The sequence below is a fragment of the Psammomys obesus genome, unplaced genomic scaffold, assembly GCF_907164565.1.
Source record: "Psammomys obesus unplaced genomic scaffold, mPsaObe1.curated_primary_1811, whole genome shotgun sequence".
NCBI lineage: Eukaryota > Metazoa > Chordata > Mammalia > Rodentia > Muridae > Psammomys > Psammomys obesus.
Window position 1 is genome coordinate 3,011,204 of NW_026588752.1, and position 23,343 is coordinate 3,034,546.

At 43.0% G+C, this 23,343-nt stretch overlaps 1 protein-coding gene across 1 annotated transcript in view; it reads right to left on the minus strand.

Annotated features, from left to right (window-relative positions):
- The window catches only part of Rbfox1 (RNA binding fox-1 homolog 1), a 2,133,674-nt gene that overhangs the window by 1,181,219 nt on the left and 929,112 nt on the right, over window positions 1-23,343 (minus strand). The gene's annotated exons all lie outside the window — the stretch shown is intronic.

Below are 23,343 nucleotides of genomic sequence, written 5' to 3' on the forward strand. Positions count from 1 at the left end.
ACACACACACACACACACACACACACACACACACACACACACACACAACTGAAAATTACCAATGAGGAGCTGGAGAAATAGGTCCATCAATAAAGTGCTTGGCTATGTGTGTGCATGTCAGGATGCTCATTTGACCATCAGAAGAAAACCTGCTGAAGTCAGTTCTTTCCTACCACGTGGGTTCCTGGGATTGACAGCAATGGCCAAACGTGGTAGAAAGGCCCTTTACAGTAGAGGGGCATCTCACTGGCCCCTTTTTCAAGATGGTGTCTCAATAAGTTCCTAAGTTTGGCCATGATACTGAGCTCAGGGGACTTTCAATCAAGTCCCAAGAGTGGGAAGAAGTGAGAAGTCCTCACTGCAAGAACATTGGGTATCAACACAGATGCTAAAGGATGGAAAGGGGGCTGCAGAGCTGGCAGCTGCCTGCTGAACACCCTGATGGTAAACATATCTAAACTGTAAAGAACAGAATTCCAATTCAGTGAAGTTAAAAATACAATAACCAGGCAGCCAGGAGCAGCGGAGCTATGCTGGTGATTTTCTTTGTTTCATATAACCTTGAGCTGGTGGCTCTTTCATGAGCCTGTGAGCAAATTTATCACCCAAATATCTGGAGTTAAAGTTGATGCCAAAGACTTTATTTTTCACATGTCTCTCTTGAAAGGCTTTTTTTTGTTTTGTTTTGTTTTGTTTTGTTTTTCTCCCCAGCCAACTCATTTCTAATCTAGGGTGGACCTTCCCTAACTGGCAAACCATGAGCCTGCCAACCCCAGTCATGTAAATACCACTCTTGCTCCATTCTCATAGGACCCCTCCATCCTTTTGGAAATTGCTCCTGGAACTCATGTTCAATACCAGCTCCTTGGAGAAGCTTTAAGGACATTTCTCCCTTTCCATCTACCCATCTCAAGTGTGTGTGTGCAGGAAGTCATTACTGAACACACATACAAAGGAAGCGCTTGAAGAGCTTCTGGTCTTTTTCTTTGTGATTTCCAAGTTGTTTGACAGATATCTCACAATGCGATTGTGATTTATTCTCATTTACTCTTTGCATTACTGTCCCAAACACCAGAATGACAATCCCTAGCTGCAAGGATCACACTGAGAATGTTCTCATTCCTAGGAGATGCTTAGTAACTTAACATTGATTGGTGAAGGACATGGAGTCTCTCAGAGCAATGAACAAGTGGATGAGAAAGAGGAGGAAAGAATGATCTTTGTGGCTAAAAATGAGCCACAGGAAACTATGGCAGTTATCTGTTCTGTTATAGGTTTGGCCAGTCAAAATGTTCTGCGCACATTAAGCTGCTATGGCATGAGAAGAGAGCAGAGTGGAGCTCAGAGATGCACTGTGGGCTGGGAAGACAGCTCAGTGAGTGAAGTACTTCCTATAGGAAGTGAGGAGCAATGTGTTGCTCAGTGAGTATTTCTGGGAGGTGGTTCTCTATAAAGACTCCGTAAGTTTCCTTTTCCACAGTCTCACTCCAGCCACCGTGCTGGTGTCTGACATTTCACAGAGGGGGCGTCAGCTGAGTGCCCAGCTTCTGCAGCTAAATGGTAATGAACAAGTCACTGATCTAAGCTCTTTATAAGCCCTGCCTTGCAAAGTTCTCCAACAATGATAAGAAGCAAGCAAATGAATGTCCCATTTGAAAGATGAGGAAACTGTGATAAAAGAGGTTAAAGAATATTATGGTCTATAACCCCAAGATTTGAACCCAGGCCTAGGTACCACCCTGCCATGACCTGGGATGCTGCTTCCAAAGCTAAGCAGTTATTGTAAGAATTCTAGGAGGTAGGAATTTTCAGTGACTAGGCTGCCACTGTTCCAGGAATGAGTAAGTTAGAGACAGAGTGGTTTTGTTATAACTCAGCCCCTCCATCTTTGCTTTTTCTTATTCATGTCTTTTGTACACACAGTGATGCAGCAGAGCCATGCTCCCCACCCCCAATCCCATCATCAGACACTGGATCCATGTTCTTTAACATCTCAGCATATAGAATTACAAATATAATCACCTCCCTTACAGATTGCCCATTTATTAATTCATAGGACTGTTTTCTGAGAAGACTTAAGTATTCATCCCAGACTGAGCACTGACAGACTAAAAAAAAAAGAGAAAAGTTTATCCAGTTTCAATGTGATGAACCAGATAGTTTATTGAAGTTGGTTCCAGGAGCAGGGTGACTCGAGGGCAGCTACACTAGTGGCTAATACCTCAGCCAGCTTCATCACTGATGAGTCTCACCCACAGCATGGATGACCCATGAAAAGCTGTGCCACTGGAGAGGCTTCTCAGTAGCTTCTGGGCAGCTTTGCTACTCACAGTCTCAACTTCAGTCAATCTTCCTATTTGACCTTAGAGAAGGGAGGATGCTCATGAGGATCTCATGAAGGCTCTTGAGCTTCTAGAGTGCCACGGGCTCCATGAGCCTCATAAGCTTCCTCCCACCTTCCAGGAGGGAATGTCAACAGTCTGGGTCTCTTACAGAGGGTAACAGCTGTGCTGACTCAAGATGATCATAGCAAGGTCCAACCTGGAGCAAATAGCACATACCTTTAGCAACTGAAAAGAGACCAAGATAGCAACTGCTTGCAACATCTACTAAACAATTCCAATCTCTGTTATACAGCTGCAGAAAACCAGGGCTCAGCCCACTCTAGATGCTTGATCTGGTCCTGCTGGGGTAATGGTGATGCCATAAAGAGGTTTCACATCACCAATTATATTTCTGTACAGTGAATGTGGGGTTGAAATCCCTTTTTCTGAAGTCTGAACTTGTAGAGAGAGGGAGAGATTCTGCAGACAGCACAGAGGAACGAGGTGCTGCTGAAATGGACGGCAGGAGACACCTTCAGACACAACTTTAATCAATACAGAAATGGCACAGTCTCAAGTGTAAATTTATTATAAGACATAGACTGGGATGAGCTGGTACAGGGCATTTTAAGAGAAAGATGCCCTTAGGTTAGAAAATATCACTCCAAGCCAGTGTGGTGGTGTACATCATAATTCTATCATTTAGGTGACAGTGGCAGAGAAATCCAGAATCTCTGGCCATCCTGGGATACATAACAAAACTTCCTATCAAAATGGATAGATAGACAGACAGACAGATACATAGATGATATATAGATACATAGATAGATACATAGATACATAGATAGAAGATAGATAGATGAAAAAAGAACAGGGACTGGTTAAACACTGCATGCTGCAGTGTGGTGCTCCTGGGCTGCACCAGACCACGGGAAACTGCAAAGCTTGCTACCTTGGTCTTCAATCAAAGTGCCACAGCTAAACACTCTGAGAGGAGGCACTTATAAACTTGTCCACACATTCACGAAGCAGCCTGGAGGAAGAAATTCTTTATTTGTTCCTTCAAAAGAGTAGGCATGTGGCTTCATAACTAGATGAGGAAGATGGCCTCTGAAGCCTTTGACCCTGACTTTCTGCACTGAGGTGGGGTTCTCATTATGTGAGCTCCATCAGTGTCTGTCCTTAGAAACACTGGGTGACTTATGTTAGACATAAAGGAAACACGCTTAAGCCTTCGGGGACAGAAATCTATATAGGGAGAAAAATGGGAGACCAGATGAAAGTGGGAATGACATTGCTTAGTACCTGGTCAACCTCAGCGGAATGAAAACTCATAAGTGGGGGAGGGGAGGGAGCAATGTAATTTTCCTGCAATATTTGTGTATTATTTTTATCTTCCTCCACAAATAAGATGATGATTGGATTCAAATCACATTTCAAACAGGATTCATTGCTGAAATGTCAAAAAACGAGGTAGCATTCAACCCTGGCAGAACCTTGAAATCTGTTCCATAAAAGGCAATTTCAGCATAAAGTATGGTTAACCTTGAATAGTCAGATTAATGACCCAGCACCTTCCAAACCAGGAGCTGGAGAATAAACAAAACTTTACAAGAAAATTGAGCAACATCCCAGAAAAAAGGCAGGACCAATCAGAGGAGATGAACGGCACTGTAAGAAGGCCGGGTGGGGGGGGGGGGGAGGAGAATAATGAACATGTAAAAACATTCAGTGGAGAGAGGTGGGGGTAGGGAGGAAGGGATCCAGGACAGGAAGGAGGGAGAGAGGGATTGAGAGAGGGGAAGATTAGTCTTTAAAATCCCAGCATTGGGGCGCACTGGTTAGTTTCAGTCCATGTGAAATAGAATAGAATCACTCAGGAAGAGAGAACCTCCCTTGAGGAATTTTCTCTATCAGATTGGCCTGTAGGCAAGTCTGTGAGAGCATTTTCTTGATTAACGACTGATGGGAGAGGGTTCAGTTCACTGTGGGTGGTGCTGCCTCTGGGCTGGTGGCTTTGGGTTGTATAGGAAAGCAGGCTGAGCAAGCCAAGGAGAGTAAGCCAGTAAGCAGCACTTCCACACAGTCTGTGCTTCAGTTCCTGCCTCCGGCTTCCTACCTGGAGCTCCTGCTCTGACTTTCCTCACTGATGGGCTGAGATGTGGAAGGGTAAGCCAAATAAAGCCGTTCTTACCCTATGATGGTTTTGGTTAACATTTTATCACAGCAACAGAAAGCAAACTAGGACAGCAAGATGGCTTAGCAAGGAAAAGCTCATGCTGCCAAGCTTGCTGATCTAAACTCCATTCTCAGTTCCCAACAATGAAAGGAGAGAACCAACTCCTTCAAGTTGTCTTATAACCTACACACACACACACACATACACACACACACACACACACACACACACACACACATATCTTGGCATATGTCACCCCCCTTTACACACACCCAATAAGTGACTAGAATGTAATATTCTTTTAAATTCCCACATTGTGAAAGGTATACACAGAATCTACCTCCTGCATAAATAACCAATTAACAATTAGTTTAAAATTTAGAAGGTTATGGGAAACAGGATAACTCAGTGAATGAACCGCTAGTCTAATAAGCATGAGGACCTAATTTCAGACCCACATAAAGAGCTGGGCATGGTGGCGTGCGTCCATAACTCCAAGTTTTGGAAGGCAAAGACAGAAAGATCCCTCTGGATCTTCAGCTAGCCTAGCTGAATCACCAAGATTCAGTAAGAGACCTTGTCTCACAAAACAAGGCAGAGGGAAAGAAATTATGAAAGACACCCAACAGTGACCTCTGACCTCCTTACATATGGACACACACACACACACACACACACACACTCATACAAACTGGGTGGTTAGTGACCATGCTTGCCATCTACTGCTTATTTGGGCACTACTTTCAACAAGTTGTTCTCATCCCAAACAGATAAATTAAGAACTAAGATTCAAAACAAAAACTTCACTGGTAAGGAAAGCACAGGTCATAAAAACTATGGTTACAGTTCTATGTCCCCCAGACCAAGTGGCATTGTGGATGGTGTCTTCAGTAGTTGCATTATTTTAAGGGTTTTTAGTGTAAAGTTTTGTAAATGAGATCACAGAGTGGTTTCTGAGGAACACCAGGCAGAATCATAGGCTTGGTGGCAAGAATCAAAGAGATCATTACTCAGCGTCCTGAGTCACTAAGAAGTTCAAGGTACTTTCACTGCAAACAAGGTTCAGGGTCATGTCTGTGAGAGTTTCAGAAAGTTCCAGGTTCACAGCTGAGAAATCTTAAAAGTAACAGATCCAGACTTACTGGAACATTACCCAGGGTTGGGGAGGAGAAACCCCACATCTTTTCCTTAGGGAACATGGAAGAATCCAACTGTAGGTCTTAGAGCCAGGCTCTGAGGCCTCTGAGAACTTCTTGGACCCTTGGGGTCATGTCTTCTGCTCACTCTTAGAATTTTGCTGTCTCTGCCCAGAGCAGGCCACGGCTCACTAGCTTCCTAGGATATAGACTTTGCTATCTCGTGTGCTCTCCAATCCTCAGGGAGTAATGTGGCAATGATGAGTAGACTTGGGAGAAACAAAATATTTTACTTTCTTTCATGAAGCAAAAATTGCACCCTCCATGAGGATAGGACAGCCACAGCCCAGAGAGCTGGAGGAACCAGCTCAAGGTGACCTTAAGCTTGAGAAGAAGAAAGATCTACAGAACAGGAATCCACTGTTTATTTCACAGTTCCTCAGTACCTCTCCTTTCTGCTCTGTGGGTGAGCAAAGCCAGCATTTCCCAATCTGTCCCCCACCTCCTCCTTTCCCCCTTCCCTCCTCTCCTTCCCCTCTACTTTGCTCCTGCCTTTCCCTCCTCCTGCCTCTGTATTCCTTTCTTCTTTTCCCTCCCCTCTTCTTCCTTTCTTGACACGGGATTAAACTCAGGGCTGCACTGAGTTAGGAAAGCACTCTACCACTGAGCTGCATCCTAAAGTTGCCTACGCTGTCCTCGAATGCACTCTGTAGCCTGGGATGTGCTTGAGTTTACCACCGTCCTACCAGTCCCCACACCACAGTTGGGGTGACAGTTATGTATCACCAGGTCTGGGTATTCCTTTTTGTCCAAGACCAACAAATGGCCTTTGGCTGTGGCTATCCAGCCTGAGCCCTGTACTGTGCTATGGGGTAAGCACTGTAAACTGTGTCTGCAGGAGCTGCTTTTGTACAGCCCAATGGAGAAGAACAGCTCTTGCAACTTTGAGTGATTTGGGGGAGAAAATAAAGCATCACAAGGAGAGTGATGTTCTGCGTTGCATGAAACTCATAGTAGGTTCAAATCTCAGCACGCCAAATAAAATTTTATTGGAACCCAGCCATGTCTGTCTGTTTGCCTGTGTTAATCAGCTGTTTTCAGGCTCCAAAGATGAGATCAACTATGAGATATACCTTGTGGTCCACAAGCCTGGACTCACGCTTCTTATAAAAAATGATCACAGCTCTTCTACTCTGGGAGATCACAAGGTTCAAGTACCATGGCCTTTGTATTCTTGTAGTTTGTGACAAAACTGTAGAGACAAAAATTAAACCTCTGTCTGGGAAACAGCTAAAGTAGGAAGTAACCCAATATGTGCTTGGTGGTGTGATGAGCTCCAACCTTGCTGGAACTGCAGAGATAAAGGAAAAGAACCAGTTCAGCAGCAGCAGGTGCAGCAGTAAAGGTTATAGAGCACAAGAGTCCAATGCCAGGCTGGGATTTCTGCATCCCACATCCAAAGGCATGCCAGGTACAGCCCTGTCTGTCCCATAAGCCAAAGGTGCAGAGTCAGGCTTGATGATCCAGAATGTATTTGACATACAGAACCCAGATATGTGGCCAACCCTGCACCACCCTCTATAAGCTCTCCTAGTTTATAGTCCAGTATTTTTCCTACCCAACCTACAGCAATACAAAACCAGTTGACTCATCATACCTGCCATTATCATGGAGGGTCCATTCCTTCTCAGCTCTCAGTCAAACTTTCAGTATCCCATCTCCTTTCCTCCATCACTTTCCAACCACCTCACAACCCAACCTTGCAGGTCCCCTGTCTCTGAATTGTCCTCTATTAGAGTCCTATAGTCACCACTGAATGTCACCAGTCTCCAGCAGGATTAAAGGTGGTACTCGCTATGACAAACCATCAGGGAAACATGCATAAAGATGAGAAGACTTTTGTTTCCTTATCATATGTCCTACATTGCTAATATCCTCTGCAGTCAGTAATAAGAAAGAAAAGGAGTCCTTTGGAAAGTGCTGGTGACAGGGCAGTGCTAAATAGCACTTTTTAGCAAAGCCCTGTAAGACTCATGCAGTTCTAAAGGCCTGAGAAGTTCTCAGGAGAGGTTCCTCAATATTTAAGATGTAACCAACTTATCAGCCCCAGGAAGTCCCTGAAACTGACCAGATATACTAGGCCTCTTCCGTCACAAGCTTATATAAATACTAATGACTGCTAATGATACAGAGACTAGCTAAACTGCCTGTAAGACATGCAAGACATGCAGCCTAGAAGAGGCTCAGCCCACCTGAGGTGACTGGAAGAGACACATAGCATTCTCTCAGTTTGCCTATAGGCTGTGTAGTGATGTCCAGGTCTCCAGGTTTTGTAAGCTATCTGTCATACTGGGGTGGGATTTCCATGTTGTCACTGTCTTCTAGTCATCTATACTCCTCTAAGTATCTCCGTCACCCATACTCCTATTAGTGAACAAAAATAAAACAAAATAGAGACAAACAACAACAACAAAACCACATTGACTAAGCTAGTTAGACTTTGTTGGTACCTTTCGGTCTTTGGTTACCAATCTGTGGCAAGTAGATATGTGTTCTTGTCTCTCCCGCAAGAGTGTCACACAACATGGTAGCTAGGAAGGCAACTATAGCCAATGGCATGGCAACACTCATCAAGATCAACTACATCTCTTCCTTTGGTATCTTCTGGGGATCTATTTGAGGAAAACAAATGTATGTGCTTCAATAGAGACTTGCTCAAGATCATTCAGTCTAGCATTGCCTATTAGATGGAAGACAGGAAAAACAAGAAATAAATAGGCTAAGGGTACTGTTGCTTCCACATCTAGATTTCATTTGGTAGTTCAGAGTGACTGTCATCACTTTTCCCCAGGAGTTTCAGCCAAATAGCCCTCTGTGCTTCATTTTTTACTATCATTGGTTCATTCCCACTGTTCAGGACTCTGGGTTTCTAACTTTCAGTAAAGAAAATCAGCTACTACTTAGTGAAGAAAGCCATAATCCACTCAGTGCAAGTGGACAGAGTTGGTGGGAAGTGTATAGATAGTCCCCTATGTTCCACAACACCTCATTCTCAACAGTGCTTCTTTGCCAAGGACAACAAACCTCCCATTTGACTATTAACCCCTCAGTTTCTGAAGCACAAAAATTACCCAAGAAAAGTTTGAATGTTGGGTGGGGAAAATGGCTCAGTCAACACAGTGTTTTCTTTGTAAGCATGAGAACCTGATTTGACCCCCAGAACCTGTATGGAAAAGGCAGGCATGATGGTAGAACCCATATGGAAAAGGCAGGCGTGATGGCAGAGCCCATATGAAAAAGGCAGGCATGATGGTATGCGTTTGTAGGCCCAGCACTGAGAAAGTGGAGGCAGGTGGATTCCTGTGGGCTACTGGCTAATCATAATTGCCTACTTGGTAAGTCCTAAGCCATGGACAGATTCTATCCAACACAAATAAAGAAACATGGTACTTGAGTAAAGACTCCAAAAGGTTTTCTCTGGCTTCAACATGCACTCATTCACATGTGTACGTACATACCCACACATACATGCACTTATTCACATGTGTACATACATACCCACACATACATGCACCCACGTAAACATGAACATGTGCACACATATACACACAGAGTATGAGACACAGAGAGAGAGAGAGAGAGAGAGAGAGAGAGAGAGTTCTCCCACTTTCATATGACTATTTAAAGCAGCGTTGACTGCCCTCTCATTTCTCAGATGTCTCTTACCCCAGGAGAGACTGCAAATGTCAAAACAGGGGGATGTGCTGTAATCCCTGCCACAACCCACAGACTTCTCAAGGATCAAGCTTTCTTGTATTCCTTCTGTTATGGAGGAAGGTGTCTGCCTTCACATCTGTTTCCTCATCAGCTATGCTGAGTTGCCAGGTAGACCATAGTTGTACCATCCACTGCGGTAAGATACTTCCACCCAATCCACTAGGCCTATGCAAATACCTCCTCCCAGGGAACCCTTCCTTTACCCCTTTTCCATTAGCCGTTCCACTCAGGATCTGTTTCTTAATTCACATCAAGCTTCATAGGACTGTGTCTATTTCCTTTCTCCCACGGAATCCTCAAGCCCACCATCTGTGGCCTCCTCCACCATGTAGTAACAGTATCATTGAGTCCTTTGCTGTGAAGCTGCCTGCAATGGACATTTCTTCCTCTAATGAACACTCAACACAAATGATCCTCCTCTTTTACATCTTCCTCCTTTTCATCTACCATCCACCAGTCGTCTGATCTGCTTCCCTGTCTGCTCACACTCAAGACTTTTAGTGACTTCTTTCCTGTCTGCCCCCATCTTCTCCCTTTTTCAGATCCTTTCTTCTGGGTAGGATGACTATAGTCTTTATTGTATAAATTGAAACATATAACAGGGAAAGGAGAGGGACTGGGAAGATGGCTCCATTAGCAAATTGACAAAGCTGTGCAGACATTAGGACCTGAGTTTGATCTCCAGCACACATGCGGAAAAACAAAGCACTGTATAATCCCAGTCCTGGCAACGCAAAGACAGGAAGGTGCTGGAGCTCACTAGCCTGCCAGTCTAGCACAATGGGAGAACTCCAAGTCCTTGTGAGAGAGGGGGTGCTCTCAATATCTTCACACCTCTGTGGATTGCTCCTGAAGAGAGACAACCAAGGTTGACCTCTGACCTCCAAATGCATATGTGTGTGTGTTTGTACCTGGAAACATGTGTGTGCACACATACACACAAAGAAACCAGGCTGCAACAGTGCAATGAGCAGGTTTATCAGGTATCCCGGGCTGTAGTGTTATGATGATTATTACTGCTTATCAGTTAGATGGAATCTATACTCACCCAAGCAACAGACCTGTGGTCATGTCAATGGAAGAGTCTCTAAAACAGATTTCCTCTTGTGGGAAGATCCAGCCTCAAGGTGGAAGGGACCATAATTCATTGTTTTCTGCTTCCTGAATGTGCAAAACAATGTGACCAGCCTACCTCATGTTCCTGTCACCGTGATTCCTCATCATGATGTATTTATGGGCTGCTTCTGGGGTGCAATTCCAGATTGCCTCTATCTATGGGTTGCTTCTGGGGTGCAATTCCAGATTGCCTCTATCTATGGGTTGCTTCTGGGGTGGGCCATATTTCTGCAGCACAGAGTGAAATGGTGCATGTGTGGACAGTGCTAGGACATTACTCTGTGGTCCCAGATCCATGATCCTCCACTTAATACCTCCTCAAAAACAAATAGCAAACACACAAGATAATAGGACAGAGACTAGTTCAGTGGATGTTGAACCCTGGGTGAGATGAAGCCATACACATAAGCTAGGTGGCCTCAGTTCTGAGCAGACTACTGTGAAAGAGTGACCCAGGAGCAGGAATGAATCACAGAGTCCAGGCCGGTGCATGGCTCAGTTAGAAACAGGAGCAGTGCTTACATTACAGTCATACATGGCTAAATCCACATTTGGAAGAGGGCAGTGTGTACTCTGATGGTTTCAACATGATGAGCAAGAGGTGCAAACATATAGACAATGATTAGAAGCAACCAGAGCTTCTCTCCGTGGCCTCTACAGGAGCAGCTTAGCCAAGAGACTAGGCAAAGGTTAAAGACTCCATGGAATTTTAAGGAATGCTTGAGGTACCAGGGCTGTGGGGTGTAGGTAGCCATCTCCCTCAAGGGCCCTGAAGTGTAGACACCTGGCCTCCAGCAGAGGTGGAATGGGGAGAACGGAGGGGGAGTGCTGGCTCTTGAGTTCTGGGAGATGTGGCCAAAGGCTGGCAGGAGCTAAGAGGGCAGACATGTGTTATGGGAAGCCATACTATGGCACAGTAGGTAAGCCTTAAGCCATCTTAATGAAAAGCTAGCATCTCTGCTGGGTGGTAGGTAAAAACATTCTCAGCCAAATGGGGAAGGACAGAAATATGACACAAACCCACACAAACAAAATAGGTGGCTAGGGATGGCGCTGCAGTTAAAAGCACTCACTGCTCTTATGAAGGACTCCGGTTTAATTCAGTTCAAAATACCTAGTCACCCTCTTCATGGTCAAAGGACCATGAAGTACCAAAACAAGAAGCAAAACACAGGCCACATCTCTGAGCAGGAGGCATTTGATGCAGTGCCAGCAAAGTCTCTCCAGGTCTGTACCCCAAGCCAAACCCTGGAGGCCAAAGCTTGTGTGTAGCCGAGAATTCACACCAGCGAAAGTTTCATTCCATTATACATGGCCTGGCACTCCATCACCGCCTCTATATAAAATTACATTCCTGATTAAAATTTTAGTGCCAAACATTTTATATGATTACAGACAGAAAGTCAAAATTTGCATTTAAATAGACATATTAAAAACACTCCATGTAGGGAAGGGCGGCAATATGGTAGCGATCCTGCGGCATCTTCTGAGGGAGACAAAGCCCTCTCCAGGTTTCTGTCAGCACACTGACCCTCCTTGTACTGGCTGAAGTATACAGGACAGATAGGACTCGGAGAGCACTATGGAATTCTCCGCTAAGACAGAGCCCACAGTTCTGTCATTCATTCTTTTGTCTGTCCATTCACTCACTGTTTATTCAACTGGTCTTCGCTGCCTTCCTTATCAGATTAGATAGTGTCCTGTGGGCTCCCTACAGGACATCAGCTATTAGAGATGACTCATTTTGAAATGAGGTCACAGTGGACTTAGGGTCACAGTGCCAAGTTGATAAAAGTCATCAGCACAGCTTTTCAACTTTATTTTTTGTGTAGATGTGTATGGTGAGTTTGTGCACACACATGTTCACACACGAATGGGCACTGGTATGTGTGCATATGTGGACGTCTGTGAGCAAGCACGAGGAAGCCCAAGGCTGATGTTGAGAGTCTGCCTCAATCAATTGATGTTCGATTTTATTTACTGAGGAAAGGTCTGCCAGTCAAAGCCAGGACTAACCAGCATGGCTAGTCCTGCTTGCCCTATCAGCTCCAGGCGAACCTCTGCTTTTGGAGACTGGAATTATAGGCACAAAACCATGTAGGAAGGAACCACTCCTCATCCTCAGCCCACATTATTGCTACTTTTTTTTTTTTGAGGTGAGTTGTATGTCTCAAATTTACTATTTAGCCAGGGATGATGACCCTGAATCTGTCTCCAAGTTCCGGATTATAGGTATATACTAGCATACCAGGTTTATGAATATAGAACCCCGAGCTTCATGCATGTCAGGCAAGTACTCTGTCTCCATAAAATAAGAATACTCTCTCTCTCTCTCTCTCTCTCTCTCTCTCTCTCTCTCTCTCTCTTTCTCTCTCTCTCCCACATGGAGTCAACCAAGGTAACTAAAGAGAAAGTGGCACATGCAAGCGAGAGGGCAGTCGAAGGCATAATCCAAGTCTGTGACCACCATAGAAACATGGGCTGATCCCCATACTCCAGAAGCTATCAGCAGGAAAATACCCTCTCAGACTGTGGCCAGTAAGAGGCCATGTTCTCACTGTCTGATCAGATTGTAGGAGAAAAGACAGAGAGGGTTTCCTTCTTCATGAACACCCTTTGTGTTGAGATTCTTCGCACCTCTGGGTACCATTTCTGGCTCCAGTACACACCAGAGCCAGCTCTTCGGCAAGCTGACCTTCCAGGTTTCCATCTGGGATCTAAAATAAGCCTGGGACTAATGTTCAAGAGTATGTCTAGAGATCACCTGATTCTCCTTATCTCATAAGAATGTCAGAGAAAATAGTAGGTGCCCGTGGAGTGTTTTCATAGAGACCAAAGTGGACTCTCATACAATTTAGCATCTCTCTGCATGTCTAAAAGATAACATCCACCCCAAAATGTCAGAGAAATGCCATGGGTTCTCCGCCTTTGGTTTTTCTGGAGGATGGAAAATGAATAAAAAGTTATTACTGTTGTGCCTGGGACTGTTTATCTGGGCTGTGTTTATGAAAAGGTAAATTAACCCAGGGAAGGGGAATTTACTCCCACAGAAATACGATGATACATGAAAGCATCAGAGAATGAAGAGGAGTTCCTGCCTGGCAAGTCTGTAGAAAACACCATACTGCCTTTGGGGCTTTGCACCACACCACAGCTTTTCCCCGAAGGAGATGGCTGATGCTCTCTGGGTGCACGTCTTCACTGGCTTGTGATATTTAGAGTCAGACCAGCCAAGTCCCAAGAGGCGAGTGTAGAAAGAAGGCAGAGTCGACCTCGCCAGTACACTGCCTCTGAGCTTCTGTGCTCTACAATTTTCACACTTCCTCGGGGCGAATGGATTATTTTAAAAACTGCCAGCTGCTAACAGGGATCCCACCTCTGCAGCCTGAGAAGATAAATGTTGACAGGCTAAGAAATCTTTATTTCACTCAGAAGTTATTTGTTCCCATCTCCTGTTCGCAGATTAAGAATAAAAATTGATTTGACTTCAAAGGAAGGCATTTTATTATTCAGACTGTCTCTGTCCTAGGTAAGATTGTTCATTCAGTCACAGCCAGTGGGGACCGGTTATCCACCTCAGATGTCGGTGGGAGAGTGCGGCATGGTTGCTTTACAGGAAAACACTTGGTCAGGACCTAAATGATCTGGAAAAGCAGATACATAAAGCTAGACAGAGCAGTGCCGCTTCTAGGGTTACAGGCATGTAACAGCATTCGTCTTTCCTCTCAAGACTCAACTCTGCATGTTTCTCCACAGATAGATGCCGGGATCTACAGCAGATCCAGAAAAAAAAAATCAGCTCTTCTTTCTTTTCAAAATATGATGGAGAAAAAAAATTCACTCTGCATCAGCCCAAGAAAATGAGAATGGGAAAAATGGGCCTTGTCCTGTGTACCCCTGAGTGTGTGCAGGCATGTGTGCATGAGCAAGCGTGCGGAGGCCAGAGCTCGCCTCAGGTATGTTTAGGTTCTCAGGTGCTATCTATGTTGATTTTTCAGACAAGGTCTCCCGTTAGCCTGGACTAAGCAAGGCTGGATGGCCAGAACCAGGAATCCATCTGTCTATATCTCCCCAGCCCTGGGATTATAATCATGTCCCACCATGTCTAGGTTTTTATGTGGATTCAGGGCACTGCATTCAAGAGATCATTTTACTGAGTGGGCTCTCACTCTAGCCTAGAGGCATCTTTCTTTCCTTCCTTCCTTCTTTCTTTCTTTTGTCCTTTCTTCTTCCTTCCTTCCTTTTTTTTTTTTTTTTTTGTTTGTCTTGTTCTGTTTTACATAATATTTGAGACAGGGTCTAACTAAATCACACAGGCTAGCCTTGAATTCACTTTGTAACCTAGGGAGGCCTTGAAATTGGGATGCTCCTATCTCAGTCTCTTCAGTATTTAGGAACAGAGGTTTGTACCTGCCGGCGTGGATAATGGAGAAATGCCCTGAAAAACACTGTCAAATGCCATGCCTGTCCTGGTGTGTGATTGATTTTATAAGCAGAACATTCTAAAACAGCAGTAAAACACACAAAAGTGCTAACTACAGAAGGCAGGGATTAGTCCCCTGTTATCATCCTCAAGCGTCATGTGCAGTACCCAACAGTAGGTGGTATGATTGACAGTGCAGTCAACTTGTTGAGAGCAATTGTAAGAGCAATGTGTTGGCTTTCGCCATGACAAGAGAAAAAATTCAATTCCATTATAGTATTAAGTGATCATTTCCTATGAGGTTCATTGTTGACCAAAATGTTATTTGCAGACACGGTTGTACTGGAAACCACGTCAGCTTCTACCAACTCCTAGAAAAGTCTCTATAGTTAACATGCTTTCCTGAGCTTCTAGTGGTTCCAAATCCTGTGATGTACGGCAGTAGCATAAACGTAAATGTACTTCTAAACACATGACTCATTCTAACGTCAGCAAACATCCAGCCATTTCCAACATTCCTTGCAAGTTTAAACACCCTAACATAGTGTCAGGAAAAACGTGTGTGCAGAGAGAATGAACCAGGTTTGTACTTCAGATTGAACAATAATTAAATCAAGTTACAGTAGTGTACCTAACACTCAGGAGGTGGGGGAGGAGGCAGAAGCCTCAAGAGTTCAAATTCACCTCGGGATACACAGTGAGTTCAAGGCTACCCTGGGCTAAATGAAACCCTCACACACACAAAACAAACAAACAAACAAACAAACAAACAAAACCAACCAACTACAATATCAAACCCAACAAAATTCAGCTTTCATTTTCCTTTAAAATTAAGCAGGGGAGATCATACTTTCTTATTGCTTTCTGAGTAACTGATGTCTTGACAAACAAGAAGGGAAGTTCCTGTTTATCCTAAACATGGTGGTGGCTACATAAAAGTGGATCATGAATATCCAATTGTGGTCCTGACAGTCATACTCAGGCAGTCAATAGACATGGAATAAACATGTATTATCTGTAAGGTTAAATGAAAGAAAACTGATGAATTCAGTGAGCATATATGTATAACCAAAATAGCATATACTGATAAATATAACACGCAGACACTTTTAATGGTATGGATATGAAGTGTTATACAAAATGCTTATGTGTTAAAGTCTAGTTTCCTAGCTAGTTGCACTGCTAAAAGATGAATGGATCATGAAGACATGCTGAGTTAATTCATTGGTGAGCTCATAATTCAGTGAGCTATTGGGAGTCAAGGCCTCCTTAGAAGAAGTAGATAACTGGGGCCACAGTTTTGATGACTTTGGAAAATTGTCTCTGTTTCCTGAGTACCACAATGTGAGTGGCTTTTCTCTGACCCTCCTCCATGACATGTCTGCCTCATGACTGGCCTGAAAGCAGTGGAGCCAGATGACCGCTGACTGAAATTATCAACCCAAATAATGTACTTTCCTTGAATATTTTGTCACAATAATGGAAAGCTGACACAGTGCCTCCCACTCAGCTGTCCTCCCATTTAATGATTCTAACCACTCTTCCCTTGGCAGTTTTCCTACCTCACTATTTGCCCAACCAAATGTTTACATACAGCCATCCCGCACTAACCACCCCTTGCTAATGATTCCTCTGAGCAGCCTCCTTGCATTCCATCATCTTTCTACCCTTTTCCCAGATGATTCCTCTGAGCCCCCATCCTTGCATTCAACCATCTTTCTACTCTTCAGTCCTCCCAATTCACACTGAGTTCCTAATCTACACAAGATGCTTTTCTAGTCAGTAGAAATAAAAGACAACTACATCATGCAGCTCCTTTGCTGAAGGATCCCACATAGAATTAGGCTGATCAAAACCTGATTATCATTTATTTATATTATGACATAAGGAGGAAAATAGCATAAATAATACACTCTTTTGGGAGAAATGTTATCTTTAGGGAAGGTTAATGGATTTAGGGCTTTAAAATATAGTTTTATAGTAATGCATGTGAATTCATTTATATTTTTCCTTAATTTTAACTATTTAGTTCATTATACTAAAAACCAAGTCCATCCAGTCCTTTACTTCTAAATATCATTCTTTGATAGCAGGAATAAAAGATTCTTGGAACCAAGATGAATTCTAAGGCTGAAGCCAGAAAAGTTCATGACAATGACTGGAATCTTGTATGTTACCAATAAGTAAGTATGCTATCAAAGCATTGTGGGGTTCTGTCCAAAACACAAGTAGCCAGCTTAAAGGAGCAACTCACTTTAAAGAAAGTTCAAGATAAAAATAACTGAATGTTAGGCTGGGGAGATGCCTTGATGGGTAAAATAACTGTCATGCAAGCATAAGGACCTGAGTTTGAATCACTACAATGCACGTGAAAGATAACTCTGCAGTGTGTGTCTGTGAACTCACAGCTTCTGTAGCAAGATCAGACACAGAGACAGGAATTCCTGAAAGCACACAGTGCCTGGGCTATGCAGCAGCAAAGAACAAAGAAGGGTATACACATACACACATGGACACACAATGAAAAGTGAAAGTGGTAAATGGTTACAGCCCACTAAATAAAACATATGCTCATGCTTCCGCACATAAAATGCCAAGTGTTACCTGACACATGTAAGTAAAGAAATAAAACATCAGCTGAAACATGTTAGTGAAATGGAGTTAGAAAATTCAGTATTTCAGTTAGTCATTCAGTATTCATGATAGTAAGAACCAACAATAAATTAATGGGAAAATTAGTGGATGTGGGTTTGATGTTAGTAAAGAATTTACAAAGTCTAAAATCACTCTCTTACCCCACAAACTGCTCATTAATTACTTTAGGCTTTTGGGAAGTTTTTAGTGCAATTATTTGAGGAAAAGCATCAGACCCAAGTAATGGGACAAAAATAAACATTTTTATTAAATTAGTTGTTACGTTCATTCATTGTGTGTGTGTATATGTGAGTGTATGTGTGTGTGTGAGTGTGTGTGTGCGTGTGTGTGCGTGTGTGTGTGTGTGTGTGTGTGTGTGTGACATAGAGGGAGGGAGGGAATGAGGGAAAGGGAGAGAAAGAGGGAGGGAGGGAGCGAGATCATGTCACAGTGTACATGTGGTAGTCAGAAGACAACTCGTGGAAGTTGGTAATCATGTCCTTCCATCATGTGGTCCTGGAAATTAAGCCCAAGTCACCTAGCATGGCAGCAAATGCCTTTAACCGCTGAGCCATCTCTTAGGCCCCACAGTATTTTTTTTTTTTTTTAGTGTGCTGTACTGGAATACACCTGCTGGGGATCTCTGACTAAAACACAACTTTGACACCAACCCAAATTAAAGTACATCTATAAAATAGCTCTTCTATATGATTTGAAAAATGTCAGTATCACAAGTTAAAAAGCAAGGCCATGCTTCTATTGCAGATAAAAGGACACTAAATATACTTGCACTTGCTTATAGAGAACCTGTAGTGTTCTGTGTTATGACTTGTGAGTGGTCTAATATAGGCATCAGTGATCCTCACAGCTTATAATCTTCTGCAAGGGTGACACAGAGAAGAGAAGGGCAACCTAGCATGGCCTCAATTCCCACACTAAGTCAAATCCTTAAATACTAAGTCATCAAGGGATTTGAACTCTATTTCTCCACCATGAAGGTAGAATCACACACAATGTACATAGCGTTGAAAAACTTGAGGTTATTTTTACTTAAATTACCATAATTCTAACTTGAATATTAAAGGAAAACCATTTCTCTAGTTTGTGATCAAAGAATGTGATGAGGGTGAAAAATTAGTCAATAAAAGGGAGAAAAATAATAATTCTGAGAGATGGATATAAGTATCTAGAAGATGGGGGCATGGAGAGATAGTTGAGCAGTTAAAAAGGTTCACTGCTTTTGTAAAGAACTAGGTTTGGTTTCCAGCCCCTACGTGGCAGTTCATAGTCACCTATTACTCTAACGCCCTCTTCTGGCCTTCAGGTGACCTTGCACACACATTGTGCACATAAAGACATGCACCTTAAATAAGGTCAACCCATCTAGAAGACAGTAATAGGCAGGAAAATAGACAAAGAATGCATAGGTTGGTAACTTTTAATGCTGAACAGACTTAGCATGTTAGGAAGTATTTTTCTATTTTCTAGACATGACACCTTACAGATCAATCACCTTGACTAAAATTTTCACTCCAAAACTGCAAAAACAACATGCAGCTTTCAGTGTCTCAATGTCTATGCTCTTTTCACTACATCATGCTCTCTAAAAAAAAATCTGGTGGTCAAGCAGTCTTATTCTTTGGGTATTACCACAGAGCATAACACCCAATAGTATACCACCCTGAAAACAGAGACTTCTATAAGATACACACCAAAAAGAACATAAACATGGAACATGAATGGATTTATCCATCCATGTTACTTATAGCTGCTTATTCATCCACCTATCCACTCACCCATCCATCCATCCAACCATCCATCCATCCATCCATCCATCCATCCATCCATCTACCCATTCATCCATCCATCCATTCACTCACTTATCCACCCACCCATCCATCCACCCATCTATCCACTCTCTTCTATCTATTTTAAGGAGAGGCAAACCCTATAGTCAGACTTATTGCTCCCATCCTGATTGCAGTCCCATACTTTTCAGAAGAAAGCTAATATTGCCAAAACCATAAAATAAGATAAATCCCATTTAGGGCTCATGATAATGCTTTTGCCGTGCCCTCTCCCATGAGTGCTACAATCTGAGGAACTTACCTTCTCAATCTTGAATTCAACAACTACAATCATTTCAGACAAAAACTGGAAACTGCTGCTATGCCACCTGCCCTCCAAGGAAAGACTGCAGTTTCTTGAACTGTTCTTTCCCCTTCACTCTTGTGTCTCAAGTCACAAGGCAGAGACAGAACAGAAGGATAAACTTCTTTACCCCAGAGGATTTCTTCCCTGCTTTGTAGTATCCGTAGGGTTCAAGTGTGTAACTCAGGATGAAGAACAGGATAAAAAGATGTTCACCTTTGAGCCATCAGACCAAACATGTCAAGCAAGAGAGCAAAGAATCCAGTGGAAACCACAGACCCTCTATATGGCTACATGTTTCTAGCTATATGAAACTGTGAAATCCAAGTTTAAACCAATAGTACACTCATGCACATTTGTGTAAACACATAGGCATGTACACACAAATCCACATTTATGCTCACAAATGTATGCATTCATTCACACTCACACTGTGCAAAAACTTAGCCAGGTGAAGGGTACCACCATATCCTGAAAGAGCATAGATATGTTCACCTTCAAAAGTATACTTCCTTGGCATTATCACATATTGGGAAAGAAAGAGTTCTGCACAATACTGAAATTTCATAGATCATCTTTAGTATTGGAGTGAGAGAGAGAATGAAAGAGGAGACTAAGAGATGCACTGGGAGGAAGTAAGAAGAGAAAATGGGAAGAATCTGGAGAACACAGAAAAGCTTTTCAGCTTGGCAAGCTGGATAACCAGAGGTAGGCAGGTAAAGGCTCTGGAAAAACACTGTGAATTCCGCCAAGGACTTAGGCACACACCAATCTCAGTTTTTCTTGGCTGGTGGCAGAATTGGACTTTTCACACCAGCAGGGACAGACACTGTGGCAGAAGGGCCAAGAAGGGGTAGACAAAACCTTCCCTTTCCTTCCAATCACGCCTATGATTATTCCCACGCAAAGCACCAAGTGCAGGGCTCCTTGTCCATGGGAACAACAGTAACACTCCCTAGGAAAATAAGCTCATTTATACTGCAACCACATCTCTGAATTTTTTGTTATATTTTCTTTTTATTGTATGATGGAATTACATACTTACATTCAAATATGATACCTATGTAGACCCAGTTTCATTTAATAAAACATCTCTCTCATTTCCTAGGCCAAAAATATCACAGAATCAGACGGACTTCATTAAAAAGTAACAAGAGGGTCTGATTTTACATGGACACAATTATTAGTTCTGTCAGTGGGTGTCAGCGAACAGAGCGATTGATTTTTATGTGGAATTTGTCTCTCCCTTTAGCCTTTTAGTTCCAAACTGGTTTCCTATTTCATTTCTGAAAACTTTGAAAACTGGAATTCAGTCTCTGAATGTTCTGTTTTGTTGTGATTGTTGCTGTCCTTTGAGAAAACAAATGTAGGAGGTGGATAGATGGCTCCAAGGTTAAGAGAGCTTTTTGCCCAGAGGACACCAGTTTGGTTGCCAGCATGGTGAGTGGCCCACAACCACTTGGAACCAGGTCTAGGGGATCTGACTCCCTCTTCTGGCTTCCATGGACACTTGCATGTAAGTGGTGTACACACACACACACACACACACACACACACACACGGAGAAGAAAGAGAGAGGGATAGATTTAAAATAAATCTTTAGAAGAAAAATGTAACAGTGTTTCTTGCTCAAAACAGCCTAGACTGACAGGAGGTAGAAAATTCCAGCTATTCTCAAGGACACAGTGACTTAAACAAATAAATAAAGCCATCAGGTGGTTGCCAGAAAAAAAAAAAATCTCCAAATCACACACCAACAAGTGGATAGATCCGTCTGTCCAGTTGTACACTTCATTGGCCAATGCAAGGACTAGGTTTCTGCTCAGAATAAGTTTAAAAAGCTGATTTAGCTTTTATCTGATCTTTTATTTATGCCACTAAACCACAGCTCAGGATGTCACTGAGATGAGCTGTACCAAGTATGTCCTGTTAAAGTTTATTGCAGAACTGAATACCACTTTATGAAGAGAAACTCCTCACACTTTACAGGAAACTGAGCATTTTCTCATTTTGAAGAGAATCAAGAAGTGGCTCCAAAGGCAATTGAAGTATGTAATGAGCCAGAGGTAACTTCAGAAGGCTTGAACTTGAAACATTATTCATTTGGTGGAGTTTCTACTTAAGAAGAGATCACCATGTACTGAGAAGAGAACTGTGGCCTGTTTTGAGACACCCTAATGGCCATATCAAAGTTAGTCTGTGCGAGGCTTCCAGAGTGACAGACTAGGTGGCACATTGCCTTATGGATCACATGTTCCAAACTCAAGGCATTGACTTATTGAGTGTTTCTTGCCTGTACCTGCCTTGACCTGCTTACTCTGGTCCAGACTAAAGGCCAGTGAAGTACAAGCAATGTGATGCTTGGCTAGTCCGCAAAACCCAATTAAAAGTATAAGCCCCCACTGGATGGGTGGGTAGGAGGGTGGCTCAGTTGCTAAAGTGCTTGTCACAAAAGCATGAGGACCATAAGCTCACAACCAAAGTAAGTCTTCTGAGGTGGTAATTGCAGGACTAGAGATGTAGATACAGAAGGATTCCTGGAGCTGGTCAGTCTAGCCTATGGTGAGCTCTGAGTTCACTGAAGAGACTGTGTCTTTAAAACCAAGATGAATGGTGTCAAAGGAATAACACCAAGATTGACCTCAGGCCCCTCTACATGCATACACATATTGACATGTGCAACACCTCCCTCTCTCTCACACACACACACAGGCACATACATAATAAGACAGATGTTTCCCCCAATTGCTACTACTATACAGATAACAATAACAAGAACTGGCCATTACTAGTGACCCAGCGGGACCACAACCAGTCACCTCCTTCTGTAAAATTATCTGTATTCCAAGCATCCATTTCTCAGTTCATCCACCTATCCTGCCCTCCACCTTAACCTAATGTGATTTCTCCTTTGTAACAGAAATCCACTGTCACAGAGCATCAGGTCAACTTCATTTTATACACCTTGGCACTGGAATGCATGGGCTGATGCCAACAGATGACATACGAGCAGGTGGCCTCATATTGGACAAATTTAGCACCTTTCCTAAGTCAAGAAGGCCCTGACTGCAGATTACTGAAGCATGTTCTGTTTTATGGGAATTCCCAGGAGCACTTAGGAAGCAGAGCCAAACATCCTAGCAATGACAAGATTCTTTTTTTTTTTTCTTGTTGCCAGTTTCATCCCAGAAAATCAGGCAAAAGAAGAAAAGGAGCCCTGGGGGCCATGTGGGCATCAGAAGCAGAAGGTAGATCTTCACAGATAAGAGATGTACCCTATTAAGAAACACTTCGGTAGCTCAATTTTTTGGTACAACTTTTTATGTGTATGATGTAAGAATTATAACAACTTCCATGAAAGACTGTGTCTGCTCTTGTGATGCTAATCTGTCCTCATTTGTCTCTTCAATTCTTAGTTCTCTATGTAACACACAGGCAGGCCTACGTGCTCATTGAAGGACTAAATGAGCAAGTTTGTAGACCAGTGAAAGAGTGGGTGGGTCCTTCTGCTTCTGTACTCATTCTCTTCTACTGGTACTCCTCTACCTCAGCGGCCTTTCATTCTGCCTCTGCATACTAAACACCTGAGAACACTTTTACTAT